General features: G+C 56.4%; 1 long non-coding RNA gene across 2 annotated transcripts; it reads right to left on the bottom strand.

Annotated features, from left to right (window-relative positions):
* Positions 1-18,005: 18,005 nt before the first annotated feature.
* LOC102026902 lies at positions 18,006-20,208 on the bottom strand. 2 transcript variants are annotated; one of them, XR_264469.1, is made up of 3 exons: positions 19,256-20,208; positions 18,927-19,134; positions 18,006-18,094 (listed from the first exon to the last, which is right to left on the bottom strand). It is a non-coding gene; the product is annotated as an uncharacterized LOC102026902 (long non-coding RNA). The 2 variants fall into 2 exon arrangements; XR_264470.1 differs by lacking the exon at positions 18,006-18,094 and adding an exon at positions 18,623-18,795.
* Positions 20,209-20,577: the final 369 nt, after the last annotated feature.

Here is a 20,577-nt window from a genome sequence, read left to right as displayed (position 1 = left end):
GGTGCCGGACGCCGGTCATGGAGGCAGCTCGCAGCCCTCCCATGGGGGACCCAGAGGACAGAGGGATGAGATGCGGGAGCCCTCATCACCCCCTGTTCTCCCACGCAGGATCCTGGTCCACAGGGTGTGTGTGTGTGCGTGGTAGGGACAGGATCCGCATGCAGGGCAGTCACACAGGCGCCTGAGCTCGGGACCGGCAGCCCCAGGGCCCCAGGCGAGGAGTTGGTATGGACACCCCCTTCTCCGGTTTGTGGACAGGAGCATCTCTTGAGGACAGGGTGATGCCTGCAGGTGGCTTCCTGTGTCCTTCAGAGCCCTAGACACTGTCCTGGGTGGGCAGATGTGGATGGCTGAGTGGACTGACCTGTGGACCACCAGCTGCAGTGGGGGGTGCAGAGAACAGGTGTGAGGAGCTGTGTGCTGAGATTTCTGTGGGTTACCCTTTGGCAAGCTGGTTTGGGGTTTGAAAAAATGCTGACAAAAAGTATTCAGATCACCAGGGCAAAAACTGCTGAAAACTGAGCAGAGTGAAAACTCATGAATTCTGACCCCAACATTTGGGGATCTCAGGAGGGTAGGGCTTGTCTACCTTCTCTTGATGAACATTTTGGTTCGCCCAATGCTAAAACCTCATGTAAGCTTCTGGGGTCGAGTACTGGCTACACAGCAAGACAGGAGCACTCTTGGGAAGGCCCGGATCCCCTTCGTGGGAGCCCCTGGGAACCGCCCCCCCCAGGAGATGGGAGTGGGCGGCTCGGAGCTGACCTGGGTTCGAGTCCGTGTGCACTCAGTGTGCCGTGTCCTGCCGCGGCGTCTGCTGGGCTCGCTGTTGAGGAAGAAAGCGTCCTGCTGCTGCCTGTGGAGAAGCAGGACCAGGACTGGGCACTCAGGACCAGGGCACAGGCAACAGGGGGCAGAGATGGGCCCGACGCCCCAGTGCAAGGGTGCTGAGCTGGCGGAGGCGCTGAGCGGAGGCAGGGCTCTGAGGCTGAGAAGTGGCTCAGAGGAGGCTGGGTGGACGTCCAGGGAAGACTCCTGGCAAGGCAGGCGGACTTGGCGCCTGGTGGGGATGAAGGATTTAAGCCCGTGTCCACGGGGAGCCTCTTGCTGTGAACCAGTCAGGACTTCGGCAAAAGTTGTGCTGTGCAGGCCAAAGATAGGGCCCAGGAATGTGGCTCACGGTGAGGTGGGCGAGGGGGAGCCTGTCTCGTGTCTGGGAGCAGAGGGACTCCTGGCCAGGGCGTCCTGCTGAGCGGGGAGCAATGCAGGAAGCAGGATTGGGCTGTCGGCGGCGGTGAGGGTCCCAGAGAGGGAACAGGTCATGGGCCACAGAGACAGGAGAGCTGTTAGGGCCAGCCCTGCCCCACGCTCACTCTAGCCCAGCGTGTGGGGGCAGGAATTTGTCCTCTCGGGATTGGGGGCGAGCTTGACACGTGGGGGAGGCAAGTGATATCCTCTATTTGCTTTCAATGTTGTCATTACACAGCCAGTAAATAAACCCGTTTTTCTACTGAAATATTCAGGTAGAAATATCTACAGGCACGTTTGGTTCCTGGCTGTCTGCTGCATAGTCACCACTGTTAACCAGCTTGTCATCACCCTCATCCTCCCACTTTACATCAATGGGGTCTTGCTGTCAGTGGTGCCTGCCAACGGATGGGGCCCCAATCCATTTACAGGGGGCATGAGTGGTGCTCATCGCTCCTAGCACCTGCACGGTGTGTCCGTGTGTGGAAGCTGTGCCCATCGTTCTGAAGACCCACTCTTTACTGGCAGACATTCAAGTGATTCTGTTGTTCACTTCGTAAGGGATGCTGTGATAAACACCCTGAAGGAACAGTGCAATAGAATAACACCCCCATTTCGCCAGTGATGTACACACCCCAATCCCCAGAATCTCTGACTGCACTGTCTGAAGGGGGCTTCACTGATGGGATTAAGTGAACCATCTGGAGATGGGAGACTGTCCCGGATTATCAGTGGGCGCGATGGAATCACCGGTCCACCCCTGACTCCAATCTTCTGATCTTCATGCTGTAGGGAAATAATTTGTATTTTTTTAAGCCAGTATGTTTGTGGAAATTGGTGACAGAACCCATAGGAAACCGATACATTCCACCTGTAACCATGTTTGGTGGTTTCTGAGGGAAAGATTTCTAGAAATGTATTTGCACAGTTGGAAAGTGCACTCCTCGGGGACGCTTACAGACACTGGGAAGTTGCCCAACAATGAACCTTCACCAATTTGCACTTGCAGTGTGTGGGAGGCTGTGGTTGCCTCTGCCCTGGAGCCTGTGCTGAATATTTTCATGACTTTCAATTTCTGTCAGTTCGGAGACAAAATATTATCTCACTGCTTTAATTTGCATTTCTTTACATTATGCTAATTGCATTTCTCCGCCCTCTGAGCTGCCTGCTGGTAATCTCTACTTATTTTTCTATTGGGTTTGTCATAGTTTTTGCTTATGAACTTCTAAGTACTCTGTGTTTTTTCTAAGTAATAATTGATTGTTTATATTAAGGGTTGTAAATATTTCCTCCCAGTCTGTCACTTGTGTTTTGGCTTTTTTATAGTAGTGTCCTTGGTCAAACAAAAGACATAGAACAACTTTTCAGGTTAAAGCTGTCAGTCCTCGTCTTTACACCTTCTGGGTTTCATGTTTTGCTTTGCACTTTTTTCTTTCCCAAAGAATGTAAAATGTACTTCTTTATTTTCCTTTAAAACTTTTACAGTCTACTAAAATATTTAACTTTTTTCTTCTTCTGTTTCTTTTGTGAATGGTGTGAGATAGGGATCTCCTTTATTTGCCTTCATATAAGTAGTCAATTGCCTCTATGTCACTGGTTTAAAAGATTTGGCTCCCCACTACCTTTTCCTAAAATCAATAGCCATAAGTGTGTGGCTGACCTTGAATTTTAAGTCTGTCTCATTGTATTAGTCAGCTTGCTCATTGCCGAGACACAACGCTCAACACACACAACTTACAGGAAGAGAGGATTATTTTGGCTCATGGCTTTCAGAGGATTCAGGTTGGCTGGCTCCAAGGCAGAAACAGCAGAGGAACATGGTAGAGGAAAGTTGCTAAACTCGTGGCAGCCCAGAAGCAGAAAGAGAAGGGAGGGGAGACAGACCCTCCAAAGACACACTCCCAGTGACACACATCTTCCAGCCAGGCCACCTCCTGGTGCCATATTTAGATATATAAATTCACCAATGGATCAATCCACCAATGTGTTCAGTGCCCCTGTGAACCTATCGCCTTCTAAAAGCTCCAACTCTGAACACACAAGACTGTGGGGGACATTCTAGATCTAAACCACAACTGATTAATCCGTATGTCTATACTTATGGGGCACCTCCTGGTCCTGACTACTGCAACGCAGTAAGTCTGGAGGTGAGGTCCTGTAGTTCTTCCCACCCCAAACTTCTCCTTGGTATTCGTGATCCTTTGCTTTTCCGTGTAAATTTTAGAATATACTTGTCAGTGACAGTGGCAAAGCCTATGGAGATTTAGATTGGGATTGCTCTGAACATACCCATCAATTTGGGAAAACTGACATTTTAACAATATCAGATCTTCTGATTCATGACCATGGTACATGTCCATATTTTCCTAAATATTTATTTTATCTCCTACAACAATATTTTTGTCATTTTTGAGTGTACAGAACTCGAATGTATTTTGTTATATTTGTTCCCGACTATATTTCACTGGCACTCTTTTTAACTTCTTCTTTAAAAACACTGAATTTCTTTTTACTTTTATTTATTTTTATTAGTGCACATCAGTTATACAGAACATTGATTTCATTGTGAAATTTTCATACAAAAAAGGCAGTATGAACAATCTTCATTTCTGATTGTTGCTAGCATGCAAAATACAATTGGTTTTTGTATGGGGACTGTTACGGGCTGAATGGTATCCTCCTATCCAAAATTCATGCTGTGGACTTTAAACCCTAACATCTCAGCGTGTGATTATGTTTGGACACAGGACATTTAAAGAGGTAATCAAACTACAAGGAGGTCATTAAGGTAGGTCCTGATCCAGTATTGCTGTTGTGTTTATACTAAGAGGAAATTTAGACAAAGACGGTGCAGAGGAAAGACCACAGGAGCTGGGAGGAGAGACAGTCACCTGCATGCCACGGAGAGGGAGGCCACCCTGCCACCACCTGGGTCCTGGACTTGTGCAGGATGCAGGATGCTGAAAGGATGCGCTTCTGCTGCTTCAGCCCCCAGGTGTGGCACTTGGCAGAGGTGGCTGAGCACACCCGTGTCCTGGGAACACGGCGAGCTCATGGATGATACAGATCTGCAGGTGATGCTGCTTTGAGGCCCATGATGGGACTCTCGCTTTCCCTTCCCGGTCTCCGTGCCTCTGTCCCTGGTCCTCGCCGCACTGGCTACCCTGTTTTACAGGACTTCAGCCCCAGGCTTTGCTTCCTTCCCTGGATCCACAAGCCTGGGCTGTGGTGGGCACTGGGGGTGATAAGGGGCTGCTCACCTGAGGCCACCAGTGACCCTGTGGTGGAGTCTCGGCCCCTGGGCTATTTTTCCCAAACTTCCTTCTGCTAGCGTCGACACCACGGGCAACACCAAGCCACGGTGGGACTGGCCATTTCAGCGGCACTGGCTGCAGACCCAGGATGCCTCTGAGAGTGCCGTGCGCTGCAGCATGAAGGCCAGGCCACCTCGGGGAGGGACAGCAAGGCCTGCAGCCGGGGCACACATCCTGGGTGCACCTGCACACCTCTGCCTGAGGACCGCTTGGCTAGGATGGACCCTCGGCCTCCCATCCTCCCTGCTGGGCCCATGCAAACTGGCCCAGCCCTCCAGGAATGGTGCCCAGCTCTCCCAGCTCCAATCTCTTAGGCCCTGCAAAGAAAGTGGAGAGCCCAGCTGGAGAGGAGAGACACTTCTATGCCCAGGAAGAAAGATGTGAGTTCTCCTCCAGCTCTCAGCGCCAGGTCTGGCTGTGGCCCGGACCTCGCCTTCTTCCAGGAACCCACAGAGAAGAGGCAGAGGAAAGGCCTTTTGATGTGGTTGCTCTCCTGCCTTCCTTATTAAGGAGGATTCAGAGCGGTCAGAGGAGACAGAGGGAGCTGAGGGCTTGGCTCGGAGTGTCGGGGGTGGGAGGCGGCCGGCTCCCGTCATCTGCGTTAGTGGGGCTGCCGGGAGCGGACTGGCCGCTCAGGGCTGGCCCCAGGGCCGCACCTCCTCCTCCTTGTCTCTACCTCGCTGCCTGCACTGTCAGCGTCCACCACACTCCCTCCTTGCCGAAGTCTGCAGCTTGCTTCTGCCCTGGCCTCCACAGGCGTCCCCCGCTCTTGTGCTGCCCAGGATCCCTCCCAGGCTGCTCTCTCATGACCTTGGCCTCGAGGACAGGCGTCCTGGGCCCCTAGCCCTGAGACAGCCCCGCCATGGTCTCTGTTCCCACCCTCTGCCCTGGCCCCTTTCTTGGAAGCTATGTCCAGTCTGCATCATGACTCCCTACACAGAGTCTGCAGGGGAAGAGCAGCCCTGCAGTCAGTGTTCAATAAGTGCCGGGAGGACAGGTTCAGGGAGGTGACGGCCTGAGGCCTGGAGGTTTTGAGCCCTTGACAGATGCCCCCACTCAGTTCAGGGGAACAGACTTCTCCAGTTTCTGCCAACTCAGATGCCACATGGAGTCAGATGCCACATGGAGCTGCACCTGCCTCTGGGGTCCTCCTAGGGGCTGCTGCCGGGTCTCAGTCTGCCCAGGCCAGGCGGTGTCCCCTGGTCCTCTGTCCAGGTAGGCCAGGCACTGCTCCCTTCCTTGGCCCTAGTGGAGCACCCCGTGCCTTTGCGGGCGGCCCTGATGGCATGTGGCTGTCTCCTGGCTGCCTGGCTGGGGTGGGGGCCCACAGGGGACACCTAAGTGCCGGAAGTATATCGGACAGGGGGTGCACTGGACCTGGTGGCCCCGGACCAACCCGTCCTGTGCAGAGGTGACTGCACAGCTGGCCCCAGGACGGGTGGGCGGGTCAACAGCTCTGTCAGTGCTGCGGCTCCCAGTTATTCCCCCAGGTGACAAGAGACCCCAACCCCCGAGCTGGGCCAGCTGGAGTTTCTCTAGGGGCTAAGCCTTCTGCGTCCCTGCCCGCTATGCCTCAGGATGACCCTTGCCCTGCCTGGCCCAGCTTTGGACACACTTGGAAGCCCTGGGTGACCGGGAGCAGCTGTGACCGTGTCAGGGGTCAGCAGAGGCCTCTGAATGAAAGGAGCAGCTCTGGAACAGCAGGTAAAGGGCAGTGGGAGCTGGCAGCAGGGGACCCTGTGTCCTCTGCCCTCCCCCTCCTGGCACAGGCCCTGCCCTTCTCCAGGCGCTGGCATGGGCAGAGCTGTGGGGAGGTTGCTCACACAGGAACCGGGCCAGGGGTCAGTGGAGAAGCGAGAAGGCCAGGAGGTGTCACAGGCTAGGGAGGGCAAGGCAGGAGGACGGCAAGGGAGGCCGTGCGATCCTCAGTGCTGTGGCAGAGCCCCACGAGGCCAGAGTCCAAGCAGTGGGGGTCTGGAGACCAGGGCGGCACCCCCCCCCACGGTAGAGGAGGGGAGACCGAGGCCTGGACCACAGCAGGTCAGGGGCCCAGTTACACCAGAGTGGGGCACTGTCCCCTTCTATACGACAGTGTCTTTGTCAGATGGAAGGGATGAAGGGGTGTAAGGGAAGCACAGATCCAGGCAGAGTGTGGCGTGTGGGCACATGGGGCTGGGTGTGCAAGGATGTGGGGCAGACGGGGGCACATGTGTTCACAGGGAACTGGGGGACAGGTGAGGCACAGGCCTGGGCGGGGGGCTCCTGGGCAGCTGTGTGGCTCAGGGTGGACTCCACACGGCTGAGCAGGGGCTGCGGGGAAAGGGGAGACCACTGATTGGCTGGGCATCGGGGGCTGCGACCCCCGAGGGCCTGGGGTCCTTCAACCAAGTGTTGGATTCTGTGGGAAAATCGGGTTCAGGCAAATGGCATGGAGATGGGAGAGTGTGTGTTTGTGTGTGAGTGTGCAGGTGAGTGAGAATGCGTGTGTGTGTGTGTGCGTGTGTGTGTGTGTGCAGGTGCATAGAGCAGGAGGGGCCTGGGAACCGAAGGCGCCCCTTCCTGCCCGCTCTGTTGTCTACCAGGAGCCCCTTCCCACCCCACCCTCTCCCTCCACACCCCGGGGCCCGGCCCCCTGGAGCTGGGTTATCCAGTGCTGGGGGCTGAGGAGCCCAGGCCATGACCGGAGGAGGAGGCTCAGGGAAGCAAGCCGCAGCGCCCCAGGCCCTGCCCTGCACCCTCCCGCCCAGCCCCTGTTCCTATAAATTGCACCAAGCCGCGCCTGACTGGGCTCCTTCAGGGACCGGGATTCTGAATGTGAACGGGGACTGGAGGCCCATTATGCCCGAGCTTATGCAGGAATAATGAGGGGAAAGAGGCTGTAATGGGCGAGTCTGTGTCTAATAAAGGGAAATTTATTCAGTGCGTTCCAGAGAAGCCGGAGTGCTGGCTGGTTTTAAAACAAAACTGCTGCGTGCCGGGCTGCTCTGTGCGCTGCCAGGCAGGGGCTCCAGGCCAGGTAGGGTCAGAGCTTCCTCGGGCTTTTAATTAAGCAGTTCCGAGTGTGGGACAGACTGATGCCGGAGCCAGCTGGTGGGGGCGAGGGGCCACAGGGAGGGTCTGCAGATTAATGTCAGGGCCTTCACCAGGAGCGACAGACACCACGATCCCTGTGTGATGATTCTATTTCAAGTGTGGGCCTGGGGCTCCCCGCTAGGCCAGTCTGCCGCTACAGTACCTCTTCCTGTCTGCCAAGAGGATGGGTGGATGTGAACCAGTTCTGTGAAGGGCAGGAGCGCCCCTCTGCCACCCCATTTCCGTCCAGCTTCCTGCCAGCGCCCCCTGGAGTTGTGCTGGATCACTGCACCTGTGAGAGGAAGGTCCCAGCCTCTCACTGTCGTGGGGGAGGGGATGCTGGTCTTCAGAGCAGAGCCCCAGGGGTCCGGAGAGACTGCTAGGGGGCAGAGGGCGTGCAGAGGCCCCATGCTGGAGCAGGGCACAGGGCTGGGGGCCAGGACAAACTGCAGGAGCTCAGGGCAGGGGCCTTCGGTAAGGACAGGCCCTGCTTTCCCCAGGTCTGGGGTCCTATCCGTCCCAGACTCGCTGTCCAGGAGGTGGACACCACTGCCCTGCACCCACCATGCCTGCCCTGGGTCACTTCAACATACCACACCCAGCTGTGATTGCTTTTCGAGTTGCAAACCCTGGTGAGGACAAATCTCCTGCTTGGCCTCTCTTCACCCTGCAGGGGCCCAAGGGACACCCATGCCTCTGCACCCCCTTCAGAGAAGCAGCTGCCCAGGAGCTCCCTCTCCAGGCTCACCCTCTCCCCTCTCTCACGCAGGTGGCATTTACCCCACAGTGGTGCTCCCTGCCTTCTGCCCCCTGCCCCAAGCCCCAGCTCCTCCAGGTGGTGCTGTGGGAATGGTCCTTCCACAAGCACACCCTGCACTGTCATCCGGCTCCTGTACCTTCCTTGGCTCCCTATTGCCTCCAGGGTGGAGCCCAAATCTGGTGTCCTTGCTGGGTCTTCTGCAGACCAGCGACTCTTCCCTTGCTCACACCCTGATTCTGGCAGGGCCTGGGCTCCTAGGCCTGTGCTCCCTCTGGTCCAAGGTCCTCCGCCGGCCCACAGATCCTCATAGCGCCCATGTGGCAGAGGCGCAGGGGAGGATTTTTTGAATGGATGAAAATGCTAATCACAAATGCACTGCATTTCCCCAGGAGGTGAGGAGCAAGCGGCTGCAGATAGGATGGATTATTTTTCCTCTAGCAATTTTGGCTCCGTGAGGGTGGCCCAAGGGAGCCCTGAGCAAGTGCCCGCCTGCCGGAAGGCACCCTGGGTGGGTCTGTTGCCATCACCGCTGCTCCTATTGATCTAATGGACAGAAGACCGCAGCAGCGAGGCCTCTGGACCCCGGAAGCGCCCAGCCCCCTCTCCAGTGCCGCCTACCCAGTGGCTCCCCTCAGCTTCCACACAGAGGCAAATTGCTCTAATGTGATTCAGCCAGCCAGCAGGAATCTAGGTCAAGGAAGGGCGGAAGAATCAGGGTGCAGCCCCCCTTCACGTAGCCGGGGATCGCATGGCTCTGGACCATGGAGCCAGGCCGGGCTGGTGTTGAGAGTGCTTGTGTGTGTGTGTGTGTGTGTGAGACGGCCGTGACGTCTGTGGACATCGCAATCTATTTCTGAAACATGACCCCAGCAATCTCAGAGGGAACATCAATGAATATTTACTACCTTGTTTGTTTGTTTTTTTTTCCTCAAAAAAAATGCAATTTCGCTATCTGGTTATTAAATCTATTTTTATTGCTACAAAGCGTCTCCTGTCCATTAAGATGAAGGAGGCTGGTGCTGGAGGCGCTCTGTGTGGGTCACTCCAGGGCCTCCTTTACCAGGGGCGTGGTGAGGGGCTCGTCCCCATTGCCCCCCTGGTTCTGCGACAGTGGAAGTAGCTTGTGCAGGGTGTGGGTACTTGGGGATTCACCCCACCACCACAAGCCTCACGGGGCCAGGCCCCCAGAGCATGGGAACACACCGTCTTCTACGAGCCTTGGTCTCACACCCGGGACCCCAGGGCTCAGGGCGGGGACTCCCTGGCTTGCTCCGTGCACAGGGCTACTCAGAGGTGCCCGCTGGATTCTCCAGGCCACGCAGTGCCCACAGCCTGCCCTAAAGGATGGTGCCGCAGGTTAGATACCCTGCCAGACCTCCGTCCAGAGCAGCCAGCAGTCTCATCCTCCGCTGCCAGTAGGAAAGGGTGACAGCACAAGAGGGAGCTCGAGCGAGCCCCTCTGCTCCCTCTGCTCGTGACCTGCGGTTCCTTGTCTTTCCTCTGCCAGCTGTTGGCCCTCAGGGTGGCAGCCACCTGTCCCTCAAAGGCCTAGGGGTGAGGAGTCTCTAGCGTGAAACCTGGGTCTGTCCTGAGGACCAGCTCCCGAGTGCTGATGGGAAAGGTCACAGAACACACAGTCTCACGCAACGCCTCCCCACGCTGCAGATCGGGGCCAGCAGGGTGGGACCCCAGCCCCAGGAGCCACAGGCAGCCTTGGAGCCCAAGGCCTGGGCAGTGCATGTCGTGTGTCTCAGAGACAACACATTCCCTCCTCCCTGCCTCACGGGGTGGGGTGAGCTGCTCCCTGTAGCCCGCGGGGTGGATTTCAAATACCAGCTGCAAGAACAGTGGTGGACAGTGAGCCCTCGCTCCACACCGTTTGCACTGTAATCCTCACAGCAGCCCCATATGGCAGGAAATGTTGTAATTCTACTCGTAAGCAAGGATGCAGGGGCTCAGGGACCCTAAGGATGAACCTTAAAGTGAGAGGAGCTGGCATTGGAGTCCAGGTGGGTAGTGTCCAGAGGACACGGCAGCAAACCAGTGGTGACCAGCTGGTTTTCCACAGGGATTCCAAGCCCAGGGTGACCCTCAGAGGCAGAACTGTGAGCTCCGCTCAGAGACACTGCAAATGTGGGCACCCGCGCTGTCTGTGACCTGGAGACGTTCTGCCTTTTGGACCCACCTCAGCCCTGGCACCCTGTAGACATCGCCAAAGCACAGTGTGTGCCCCGCACGCAGCCTCCATGCAGCCTCTCCTTGCTCATGGCTGGGCTCCGTCTTGAAGGAAGCAAACCAGGCCCAACCCGGGGCCACCCAGCTGTGCTACAGCTCCAGCGTCCTGTCCCCGCCGGGCCCCCTCCATCTGTGATGACCGGATAAACAGTAGACAGGTGCTGGGCCAGACCACCACTCCTCCACCACACAAGGTGGCCAATTCCCACTTCAAATACAGAGCCAGGACCAGAGAGGGCCCGAAACTTGCCCACAGCCACACGGCTTACAGAGGCTGGGCCAGGTTGGCCAGGGCAGGACCCCAGGCACCGCCCTGAAGCCTCTGGAACATGCAGGGAGGGTAGGCAGGGTCATGGGGAAATGGCCTCCTTCCCTGGTCCCATCTGTGTGCCTGCAGTAGGGATTCAGGGCAGTGGAACTGAACTTGGCACTTCTGGGATGCTTCCTAAGGGCTTAGCCTGCTGCCCTGCTGCCCTGCCGCCCTGCTGCCCGCCTGCTGCCTCCAGCCCCAGGCTGAGCTGACCTCTGGGGCAGCTGGGCTCTGACAGCAGGAGCTTCAGGGTGTCTGATAGCAGACAAGCAGCAGCTGAGGACACGGGGGGTGTCAGGCTGGAGCATAGGAGGCAAAGTCCTAGGGCATGCAATTGGGGGCTCCCTGCTCTGGAAGCTCCCGCCTTCCCCAGGGGCTGAATCTGCAGGGAACTGGCCTCACACTACCAGGGCTGTTGTGTGGCCTCTCTGTTGCGGGTCCCACACTCAGAGTGTGGGTGTAAGCTGGAGCACCTGGGCTCCCCGCCAGGACAAGTGTGGCCAGGCGGCCTCCAGCCCTGTTTGTGTTGCACTGTCGTATCCTGCATCATACTATATTTGTTTAGTCTTACATGTGAAATGGCACTACCGATATTTTCACAACACAGGCTGTGCACACAGAAAGTCAAAGGCACACTGAGGAGCACACACGCATGTCCTGCTGGAGGCAGCCCCGTCAGGGTGGTGCTGCCTCAGCCAGACTCCTTGGTCACCCACCCAGGAGCGGGGGAGGACACGGCACCCTTCAGCTTCTCCAAGCTGGTTACTTTCCAGTATGGTCCTCTCCCTCTTCACTCTGCGGGGAGGCTGGGCTTGCTGCACCTGGAGGACCAGCACCCTGCTCTGTTGTCCGGGCGGCCTGCTGAGACCCCACCTCAACCCCCATAGCAAACAAGAGGGAGAAGGTTTACGGAAAGGAAGACACCTGCCTTGTAAAGAGGAAAAGAACGGAGAAAGAAGACAGTGGCCCTGGTAAGAAAGGGTCAGGGTAGGGGGCTCCGGAGAGACGGAGGACGCGGGGCCCTTGGTTCTCAGCTGTTTTAGGGGGGGCGGCTCCCTTCCATCTGGAACTTGCCATAGCTGGACCGGCTTCCAGGCGCCTCTGCTAATGTGATTTCTTCCAGTGGTCTGCATGCAGCTTCTGTCTGTCTGTCTGTCTGTCTGCTTGCCCTTGATGCACCTGGAAAGGCCTTATCTCTGGGGTGGGCGGGTAGTTGGTTGGCAAGGGGCGCCCTGCTCACGGTTGGCCTAGAGTTAGGAAGCGGGTGTGGATAACAATTGTACTCCACAGTGACGCTAGAGTGGACGCACCGTGACGGTAGCGTGAACACACACGTATGTAAGTGTGTATGTCAGGGCACGGGTGTGAGCACACACTGCCTTAAAGTCACTCAGCCTCTTGCTTCCGTGTATTTTATGGGAGGTGGGGTGGCGTAGGTCTGGGCCCTGCTTTTCCCCGTGCGCTGCCTGCCGCTCTTTCCCGGCTCTCTTGGTGGAGGTCCCACGGCCATTTGCACCTCTCTTTACCTGGCTTCTCTCTTCTTCCGACCATCTCTGACCTGCCTTACAGGGGAGTCTCTCCAGTAAAGTTTGTTTTGACTCCTTCTGGTCGAGATTAGCTGGAAGACTGAGGAGGCCCCTGCTCTATTTTCTCGTCTACAGAGCCCTGTCCCTACAGGTTAACCATGTCACCCAGGGTTCCCACTCAGTCCCCTGACCCACAGATGAGTAGGCCGAACCTGACTTGAGGACAAGAGCCAGAGCCCGCCACCCTGTGAGACCCGACTCCTTGGGGGCCCCAGGAGGAAAGGTCACCGTCTGGGTCCGAGGTCCCCTGGCTGTCCCCAGGTTTGTCTGGGCAGAGAGAGGAGATGGTGTAGAGGGAAGAGGATGGAAGGAAGATGCAGGATGCATCAGAAAGCAGAGGTTCCTATTCGGTCTTTCCAAGTATGAATCTAAATCTAAAAGGCAGTCGAGGAAAAGAATCAAAACACAAATACTTCCTTGACAGAGTCTTCTTTTGCCAGTGGAAGTAGTTTCAGACCCCAGCCGGTGTTGGCTCTCGGTGAGGGCGGTAGGGTGACTCTTTTCTGGGGGTGGGCTGGGAGCATGGGGCTCTGTGAATAGGATTTCTGGGATGACTAGCTTCTGGGCCTGTCTGCGTTTGGGGCTTGGGGATTTGTTGTTTAGACACTGCAGATTAACAAGGGCACTGGGTCCTGCATGCCCCGACTTTGCGGGTCCCCGCAAGGAAAGGAGTGTTTTCTGCTGGGGTGACAGCATGCTTGACCGATGCTCCAGGAGCTGGGGATGGCAGGGCTGCTGTACCTCGTGTGGCAGACAGTGGCAGAGTGAAGTGCTGGCACGGTCACCCAGGGTCCTGCAGAGACCCAAAGACCGTGTGGCACTCAGGGTCTGGCGTGTTGGGGGTCTGTGGGGTAGCTAAGAAAGGGATCCTCACCTTAGAAAATCCTTTGACCTGTTACTTATGTGTCTATTTAAATGTGGCCAACTTCTCAGTGGTTTTAAAATCTGCATCAGGAATGTCACTGTAAGCCCAGGTTCAAAATGCCAGCCCATCTCTACCCCACTTCCGTGCTCCGCTCCCCACAGACCTGCTAGATTTAGCAAAAACAACTGCCCTGGAGCCCGGCTGTAACCAAGTTTCACAGAAACAAATGCATATGCTTTTTCTTTGTGGTGCTGAGGGACAGAAGCCCCCCTCTGCTGACGTGCTGAGGGGAGTGACAGCCCCTATGCATGCCACGTCCTGATCCCAGCACCGGTGGCACCACGGACCTCGCCATGAAGGCCTGGCCTTGAGCTGCAGATGCAATCACAGGGACCCTTTGATGTGGAAGAGGCAGCGGAAGGGTCAGAGAGCCAGGAGGAGGCAAAAGGAGCCCACCCACGTGTGGCAGGGACTTTGAAAAGGAGGTGCCAGGGGCCGGGAATCATGACTGACCCCTGGAATGGCCTTAGCTGACAGCCAGCCAAGAAACAGGGAGGTTTCCTGGGTTGCACAGGCCCAAATCCTGCCGAATCCTGTGCGTGTGACCCAGGACACCTCCCTGTTTCTTGGCTGGCTGTCCCTTAAGTGAGCAGGGAACAGAGTTTTCCAAGGGACACCAGGAAGAGCCATAGCCATGTGACAGCTTGGCTGGGGCCCATGGACCGGCATGAAGAAGCCAGCCAAACCACAGGGACCCTGGCCGGCAGAGCTGCATGATGTCCTGCCTATGTTGTCTCCATGCCTGGATTTGTGGCCCCAGCACATCAGAAAATGAGTACCATCCATTCTGACTGCAAGACGCCCTGGCTGAATATGGTCTGGAAGCCGTGTGTGTTGTCCAGTGCCACAGCCCCTGTGGCCACACAGCGATGGTCAAGGGAACAGGTTCCTACTCAGAACACCGGGCGGCAAATCCTGATGCCCACTCACATGGTAGAGTAGAGCCACCTCCTGGCCAGGATGCACAGCAAGGAAGAGGAAGGGCATGAGGCCCCACCATCCCCTGCAAGGACACACCCCAAATGACTCAAAGTCCTCCCTTTAGGCCCCACCCCCTAAGGGTTCTGCCCCCTCCTAACAGCATCATGGCAGGGGGGCCAAGTCCTCAACATGGGCTTATGGAAGACAAGCAAACCCAAACTTTGTGTCATCTATAAAATGGGAACAATCCAGCCGCTAAGGATTTAATTAAGTGGTAGACAGTAAAGTACTTAGCACAGGGCCTGGCTGATGAATGCCCAGCCGACGGCAGTAATTGTGATGGTCACTGCTTTTCTGAGAGGTGGCTGTCTGGTCTGCTGAGTCACCTCCAGGCCAAGGAAGCTCCGCCTCTTAGGAGATGCTCAAGGTAAAAAGTGCCAACAAATGTTGCACAGGAGGATACTAGGGTAGGCATCAGGAGAAGCAGGTACCAACTTGGGTGCCAGACTCACAAGCTGCATAGGCCAGGGTCTGCCTCTCTCCCCGCTCCCTCCCTCCCTCTCCTACTCAGTTTTCCATCTGTAAATTATCAGAGTTGGATCTAACTTCCCTTCCTGGTTTTTCAGACTGTGAGTCTGTGAATTCAGGCCAGAGCTGTTCTGTTGATCTCATATGTAATTATTTTTTCTCAGGATTACACATTCTTGAATAAAAATGAAATAAGACCTTCAGCATAACTGATGAACTACTTTTTGACCTAACATTAATATGCCACGTCGGAGGCAGGAAAATGAATCAGTGAGATTAAAGACGTGGGGAGCTCAGGAGAGTCAGCGCCGGGCCAGAGCGCAGCTGCACGGGCGGGGCGGGGGCCGTGTCCATGTGTATTTATTCACTCTGGCACAAGTACATCGAGCTGGTGCATCTGTAATGCCGTAGGAAAACCCACCCCGGTGGGCACTCATAGCCGGAGCATGCTGTTCCTGCCCTCGCTGCCCTGCCAGTTCATATGGGAGACGCCACACTCCCCACTCTGTCCCAGCAGCTACTGGAGGCCCCCTCACCTGGTAAGACCTAATGGGGAAGGCGGAAGTGGCTGTCTCAACAAGGATGATGGAGAGGGAGGAAGGAGACCAAGCAGAAACAGGAAGTCCCTGCTGAGGAGCAGGGGCTGTTGCCACTGCCTGGCAATGCTGGGGACAAGCTACTTGCAGACAGACCCCACTCCAGAGAGGGCCGTAGCACTTGTCCTTCATCTCACTGCGACAGACTCCAAAAGGTCATGCACTGGGCGGCAGTGGGGGTCTCTGGCCACAGCATCAGGTGCTCAGGAACCACCTATAGGGTGGCCCCTCCTGACCGTGAGGGATGGCCCACTGCTCTGTTTCCAAGGGCGGTGGTTAAGCTTGGGTGTTAGCTCGGCTGGCTGGAGAGCTGCCTAGTGGATGAGTAGGGCACACTTAGGGTATGTCTGGGTGAGTCCTGAGGACCTTGAGGACTATGTCTGGTCTCAGCCCTTTCCCCACTGGCCCTGTTCCCCAGCTCTCAAACCCCTCACCCTTCTACCATGGTGCTCCATGATGCAGCCTCTGAAACCGCGAGCCCGGTGAACCATTTCCTGTCAGGCATTTAGTCATAACACTGGAGAAATGGATCAGTCCACCAACTTGTCCAGCTGATCCTTCAGTGGGCTCTCGGAGGAGCAGGGTGCACTGTGGTCCCATGATAAAAGGGACTTGCAACCAAGGCGCCCACTGGTAGGAGGGGCACCTGGCCAGCAGCTGGCCAGCACTCCAAAGCAGCACTATGCTGAGAGCTGGCAGCTATCATTTGGATTCGGGGCCCTCCTGCCTCCCCCTGGTTCTCAGGTCAGGCTCTGAGGGAGCAAAGGGCTCAGACCAATCTCGGGTATGGGCTCAGGCAGGGAGTAGAGCCCATGGACCTCAAGCTCTGCTAGGACACAGGCCCAAAACATCTGTAGCTGGGGACAGGGAACGGGTGGGAGGTGAGCCTCACGGGGACTTGCCCAGAGCGCTGAGGAGATGTCGTGCCGCCCGGACCTAGTTCAGGCCATCGTTGGGGTAGGGGAGGCCCAGGCGCTCCCAGCGCCCCAAGCCCCTTCTGTAGATGGGAATTCGCTGCTCCTTGCAGCCGCCCTGGGGCCCAGCAGCCAGCTCGGGATGGAGCTCGTGGAAGCTGGCACTGGGCTTTTACAACCATATACTACACGGGGCCATATGCGAAGGAGACAGGAAGGGAGGCGGCCGGCCTGGTTCTTACCTGGAAGATGGGCCAGACACTGAGGAAGCAGACTGCAACCTTGCCGGGACCCCGCAGCTGGCTTTAGGGGAGCCTCCTGCGGCTACCACCAGGGGCTCCAGGCAGGTCCGTTCTCAGCCCCACCTGCCACACACACAGAGCCTGAGGCCCCCGCCCCAACCCTTTGGCTCAGCTGGGCTGTGCTCTCTCCTCCCTCCCTTCTTGTGGTTCGAGAGAACAGAAGCCCAAATTCCCAAGTTCACAAACTGAAATACTACACAGCTTCGGACAATTGTGCATTTCCAATGATTATAACAAACCAGGGCAGCCCAGAATGTCCAGAGCAGTGAGATTTCCATGCAGAGCTCAGACATAGGGAGCAAACTTCCACCACACGGTGCCTGGTCACCCACAGTGTCGTCACTGGGGGATGCACACCCAGCCCCAAGCTCTAGGTCACAGACCCAGCTATAGGATCCAGTGAAACCACAGTCAGGGGAAGGGATTAGTAACTGGATCGAGCATTTTGCCAGCCCCGGCAACCCTGGCTCCCAGCTGCTCACAGACAATAGAGACAAAGCCAGCCCAGGCGTTGGGCGTTTCTTAACCCACCCTAAGAAAATCTGCGGGTTTACAGAACAATTGGCCAGCACAGCACGGGTTTCCTGTACACGGCCCCAGCACCCTGCTTGGCCTTCCTGAGATTATCATTACCTTAAAGTTTGCTTCACCAGGATTTTTTCTCCAGTGTTTTAAAACAATGTATGTTTTAGAGTAGTTTTAGGTTCACAGCAAAATAGAGCAGAGAGTGCAGAGATGTCCCATACCTCTGTCCCCTGGGCGCAGCGTCCCCCACCAGTGCCCCCAGGGTGCATGTGTGACCTTGGTTAGGGCACACTGATCCATCCCTCAGCATAACCAGGGCCACAGTGTACCCATCTGACCCGCGCCTGCTGCCGCAGCCCATCCTGTGTCCGTGCGGACTTTGGCCACAGATGATGAGCCGATACCCAAACATCACCATTTCCGCAAGGCGGAGCACACGGTGGGTGGGGTCATTCTTGGTGCTGGCCTCTGTTTTACGGGCTCTGACTCATGCACAGTCCGGTGTCCTCTTAAGCACATCCCGAAAACCCCGTCCCCACCTTTCAGCACCGGGCAACTGAGTCCAGGTAGGGAGCTGTGGTCGCCAGGATGAAGGGCTGGGATTCCGAGTGGCCCACGCTGGACTGAGCTCCAGCTGGAATGTGGAACAAGGCAGCGGTCAGCACCTCATAGGTACTTGTGAATTCCAGGATGTGGGACCGGAAAGAAATGTTGTCCTCTGTGGAATCTTTTGCTCACATTTAGCAAACAGAGAGCTATTGAATCCAGTGTTTCCTCCACAGTTTTATTCCTTTGGCTTCCAGGGAGCTCAGAGGTGAATTCAGCTTACAGCTTCAGAAACTACTTCATACCTTGGTCCTAATAAGTTCATCATGGAGAGAACCTTAGTTTCTAATTCTGTTGATCCCTTTCTTTCAGCAGTCTGTGTGGACATCAGTGTGTTTAACCACAGAGCACCCCATCCAAATTATAGAAAGTGCAGTGGCTGCTATAAATCACTAGGAACCATGCAGGCCAGTGTTACACCAAGCGACAGACAGAGGGGGAAGAGGTCCTGGGGGCTGGTGGAGCAATGCCCTGTCCAGGGTCCAGGAACAGTGTCTCCAGCTGAGCCAGGGTCCCCAGACCGGGCCACCTCTCACTGAGGTCTTGCACCTTTCTCCAGGTCCCCTTGGACGGGGATACCCAGTCAGCTGGCGGCTCCCCTCCATTGCCCACACCCTCTGCTCAGATGGGGAGCAGAGCTGTGGCCATGCTGGGACAGCAAGGTCTGTGCCTGCATGGAGCGGCCCAGAGAGGTGGCCGCCTCTCCGCTCAGCTCCTCTCTTCCGTGGGACAACACCCTTGCCTGCTCATCCCTTGGAACTGTCCTATCGGGATTCGGTGGCACTGCCCCCTCCTCGCCCCCACCAGGTCTGAGCACAGGGCCCTAGCCAGTCTGCCTGAGGCTCACCTGACAGCCCCAAAGTAGGCAGGGGCTGGAGGGCATCCCCTAGTACCTAGAGGTGCCTGTCCCAGGAGCAGCACCAGCTTCTGTCCATTCTACGGCCCTTCTGTGTCTGTGGGATGGTGCCTCAGAACTGTTAGCCTGACCCAATCGGGGGCCAGCACATGCAGCTGGGGAGGCTGCTCCCTGGGGGTCTGCATCGGGTGACCTCAGCAGAGCAGCGGGCTGCTTAGTGATTCTTACCCAGTGCTTTGGCAGGTGTGATGGCCCTGAGCAAAGACGGCTGGCCACCACTGGCCCCTCGATCTCCGAGCTTCCCTGGAGGCCAGGCAGGTGCTGGGGTCTCTCCTCAGTGTCCCATGGGGGCCAATCACAAACTTGCCACAATTGGGGATCAGCATAGTGGAAACTCTTACTGATGTCTGGCCCATGGTCAATCAGCCTTCTTGTCCTGGCCAACAGAACGTTCCAGAAGATGGATTTAAGGAGCTGCCAGGGGTCCTAGGGATGACCCTATTTCCCCATCTCCTTTGGCCATGGAGGGAAAGCCATAGATTTGGGGGGTAACCAACCCTTCCAGGTGCTACAGCTGGTCTTGCAAGACTGGCGGTCACCACTAATTCCTGGGTCACGTGGCTGCGCCTGCAGAAGGAGAAGGAAGCCCTACGCTTGCCCTTGCAGAGCAAGATGCGGTCACTGTGCTCTGGACAAGCCATTCCTTAGGATGATGAATGTCCCTCTGTCTGGTGCTCCTGGCGTCTGCACGGAAACCCAGACATGTAAAAGCCCTTTAAGGACACTAATTTACATGACAAGTCCGCAGATTGCAAAATATCGCATTTCCTCTGGCGTCACCTCAGCCGGCATTTGCAGACCTGCCCCTCGCCAGCACCCCAAGCCATCAATCTCGGGGCAAGGAGCCCGCAGATTGCCTTCTCCCTCCCCGACATGCCCCGCAGCCAGGCTGAAGAGCATCTTGTCTGGCTTTTTCCATTTTCCTCCTAACAGGTTCAATATTTTAACAAATCCAAGTGCTGTATAAACTGGAGGTGGTTTCCAGGAGACGGGGCTGCAGTCTCCCTGTTTCTGCCATGGTAATTAATTTAGTGGCCTGTGAGTTATGGACTGCAGCATCTCCCAGCCCTCCTGGCGTGCCGTAGTTTTCTTGGCGGAGGCTGGCAGGGGTCTGGAGCCCAGGGTCCTGGGGTCTCCAGGTCAGAGGGGTTCCAGGCACAGCCAGCACCTGCTGCATACTGTCCACATCACCCAGGTTCAGAGGGACACACAGCCAGCCAGGTGCCATCTTGCCCCTGCAGGAAGGGCTTCAAAATCAGCCGTGGAGACCAGTCTTCCGAAGGGTCCTGGTAGAAAATCAAGATGGAGCAGCGCCGAGTTATCAGGGCACTGAAAACGGACTCAGAAGACATCGTTAGGTCTGGTCTCAGACTCACCCTCCCAGCTGACCCTTGGAATTGGGCTGCAGACAGGCCCAACCTGCACGCCAGCTGACCTTGGGATGGGGCCAAACGAGGTTTCCTGGAATGTTACACATTCTTTTGTACAAAGAACCCTTTCTCCAGGAACGTGGTGTGCTGACCTTTTTAGCACTGCCCAGAGGCTCAGCCTGCGAGCAAACCCCTGTCTTGAAAACAGCTTGGCTTCTGCCAGCTCCAGTTGTAATTCCTAACACTCCAAGCCCCTTAGGTTTCAAGCTGTGAAAACAGCCGCCATCTTGTAAAAGCATAGCAAGACTGCTTGAATCTGTGTGTGTCCAGAGTGCAATCCTAATCAAGCCCCTACGATGTCATTTCCTTTGTTCCCCACCAGGCCAGCTTAATTCGCAGTCAATAAAAGGAAGAAGGGCAGGGCCCTGGCTTCTAGGAGGTGAGGACCG

This window comes from Chinchilla lanigera, unplaced genomic scaffold (genome assembly GCF_000276665.1).
Source record: "Chinchilla lanigera isolate Chin_1 unplaced genomic scaffold, ChiLan1.0 scaffold00112, whole genome shotgun sequence".
Classification (NCBI taxonomy): Eukaryota; Metazoa; Chordata; class Mammalia; order Rodentia; family Chinchillidae; genus Chinchilla; species Chinchilla lanigera.
This window is presented reverse-complemented; position numbering and strand designations above follow the sequence as displayed.